Raw genomic sequence first — 3,016 nt, 5'->3', positions numbered from 1 at the left:
GTCGCTATGAGTCGGTTCCGACTCGATGGCACCTGACAACAACAACAACCAACTCAGAAATTGCAGGTATTCATTTTCCATTCTTTTGTACTCATATCTTAACAAACAAGCACTGGTTTCATGTAATTCAAGTAGCATCTCACACTTTACCTGCCCACTCTTCTCTGGCAATTTTTTTCTTTGCTCATAGACCATTTTGGAATCCTGAAAGATGTAGCAATAAAAATTAATTTGGCCTGACTTTTTTTTTCACCTATTTAGCTGATATCTACCACTGATATATCAGTCTTTACTCCATAAATCTGAGCATTTAACCTGTTCATCTTAGCCCATTTGTCTAAACATTCAGTCAAGAAATGATCCAAGTTTTAAGAGATTAGGGCCCCCCTAGGATTCCCAGTCCTTACCTAATAATAAACATGTACACGTTTACACAAATACACTAACTTGTGTCTATACACAGACACACAGAGCCAGGAAATGTATAGGCTTTTCTGCTCCCCTCTGACCAGGTTCTGCACATTTGTCTGAGTTCTCAGAGGAATCACTAGTTAGTAATCAGCACAAGAAGAAGAATGATCCTAAGATGTTTCAGAGCACCTTTGGTTCAATAGGTTCTAGAATGAAAAATAGGGTAAATACCCGTTTAAAAGTTCATTGGCTAGTTCATTTTTATCTAAGAAAGCAAACCGATGAGTAAAAGGAATACCTGTGGTAAATGTCTGTGCTTACTGGGGTGGCAGGCTTCCAGAGATACCAAACCTTTACTTTGTTTAATCAGGATTCTTCCTTACTATGAAGAAGTATTTTCAACAATCTCATTTTTATTAGCCTTTTGTGCCCATTATAGTTTTCTAGTTGCTAGTTTGTTATGGCTTTAACATAAATAAGGTTCTAAAAATGTCTCACATGAGTAGTTGCAGGGCTGGGTATGCTATTTAGATCTTATAAAAAGCCTATGTAAAGGACTTTCCCTGTTATGGGACTATTTTATATTTAATAGAACTGTCATATAAACCTATACTAGCATTTAAAATGCAGTTTCTGGGCCATTAAATAAACACTATTTCTAATATTGCTGTTGGATTTCACATGCACAGAGCTTAGTTCATTAAATATTCTTTACTCGATCGATGTGAAATGTGTTTTTAACCACCAGAACAGCACATGAAGTGATATCAAGCCATTGTCAAAGAAAATAGTGAAAGTCAGATGGACCAAATATTTTATGCAGATTCAAGCAAATTATAGTTAGTTTTAACACTTTGCACAATGCCACAAATATAAGCTTCCAATAAATTATCATTAATGATATTTTTATATTACAATAAAAAGCATGAACAAAGTTATACTTTTATTTAGATATATATTCAAAATTCTGTACTCACAATAGAATCTTCACCTGAAAGTGATGAGGTACCAATACTTCATTTATTTCACTAGTTGGAGTAAACCTAAGTGCTTATGAATTGACTACTTTTTTAAATTTAAGTAAATAATTATTATAATGTATCTCAGATTTCCCATTAGAAAAATATTGATAATGATAGTAACCTAACTCATAGTTTTCTTATAAATAAGACAATACATATAAAAGCCTTAGATAATTACCAGGTACATTTGCACAAGGACTCCTGGTATGACACTTTGGGATAATGTGCTGGACTTTAAGGTTGATTTGAACTGCAAGTTTGGTGGATCAAATTCACCAGCCTCTCCTTGGAAACCCAATACAGGGTCGCTATGAGTCAGAACTGACTTGATAGGACTTAACACCAACAAACATTTGCAATAATCAATAATTGATAGATAGTACTGATATTGTTTTTCTAGAGCTACTTTTAAAATCATCAGAAGTAAATATTTTGTATCTCATGTTGGAATTATTTTGCTAAAACCGATGGAATTATGAGTGTAAATTTTGTGATCTGTAGAAAATGCTATGGAATTAATCAATATAAGCATCAATGGGCTGACCAGCACTGCAGGAACTGGAGGGGGGCAGATGCGGGGTGGGGGCTGTTAGCACACCATCTTCTAGGTCTGGCTTGAATGATATTGCTGGGAAGAACCCCCCCAGGCCCTCCTCGGCCTCATTTCAGGCTCCGGCTTGGTGTTCACACACACAGGGAAGTATTTCAGCTTCTCCTGCAGGATCCACTCATCCAGGGGTCAGTTCTTGTTCTGGATCCTGTGCCAGGGGCGTCCCTGGAAGCCAGGGTCCTGGGCCCCAGTGAAGATGGAGCCATACTCCCTCAGGTGCTCTGGGGCTGGGCACTTAGCACTAGAGAACACCTTGATGGCCTTCTTGCTGCCTTTGATCTTCTCAATCTTGGCCTGGGCCAAAGAGACCCTCTCACCAATTGCCTGCAGCTGGTTCTGGCTCAGTTCTACAAGCTGAGAAATTCTGCTAAAGATGTCGCCAGAGACCTTCTGTAGGTACTGCAGGGTGTCTTCCACCTGCTGGATGACTTCCTCTAGGCACAAGTCCGATTGGATGAGGGGTACCGCATATGTTTGCATGGCTCAAACATAGCAATGATTGTGAGGTTGGTACAAGACCAGGCAGGGCTTCATTCTGTTGTGCATAGGGTCACTATGAGTCGTTACTGATGCAATGGCACCTAACAACAATAACTTCTATTTGTCTATCAGACAAATAGAATGTTAATCCTCTCTGCAGGAAGCCAACATCCTTATAAGCCTCAAATTACTCTTAAGCTTTTTAAACATATAACTGCTGGCATTCAAGTAAAAATTACCATCAGTCATACCAGAAGCAGAATCAAACTACTAATAACAGTGAAAACTAGAAACACATCCATAGGCATATAACTATTAGAAATATTAAACATAGACCTTAAAATAGTTGTGGTTGGTGAGGCAGAGGGTGACACTTCCCACACCAGGCAGCTCAGGTAAGGCTCCGGGGAAAAGGGGTGGAATCGCACATAGGAAACCTCTTTCTAGCAGACAGACAGCCTTTGAACAAATATAAGATCTTATATTTCAACAT

General features: G+C 38.5%; 1 pseudogene; it reads right to left on the bottom strand.

Moving 5' to 3' along the window:
• Nucleotides 1-1,948: 1,948 nt before the first annotated feature.
• On the bottom strand, nucleotides 1,949-2,523 carry LOC102836130 (annotated as a pseudogene).
• Between the last annotated feature and the right edge of the window lie 493 nt (nucleotides 2,524-3,016).

This window comes from Chrysochloris asiatica, unplaced genomic scaffold (assembly GCF_000296735.1).
Source record: "Chrysochloris asiatica unplaced genomic scaffold, ChrAsi1.0 scaffold00013, whole genome shotgun sequence".
Lineage (NCBI taxonomy): Eukaryota > Metazoa > Chordata > Mammalia > Afrosoricida > Chrysochloridae > Chrysochloris > Chrysochloris asiatica.
Note: the sequence above shows the minus strand (reverse complement) of the source record. Positions and strands in the feature narration are given on the sequence as shown.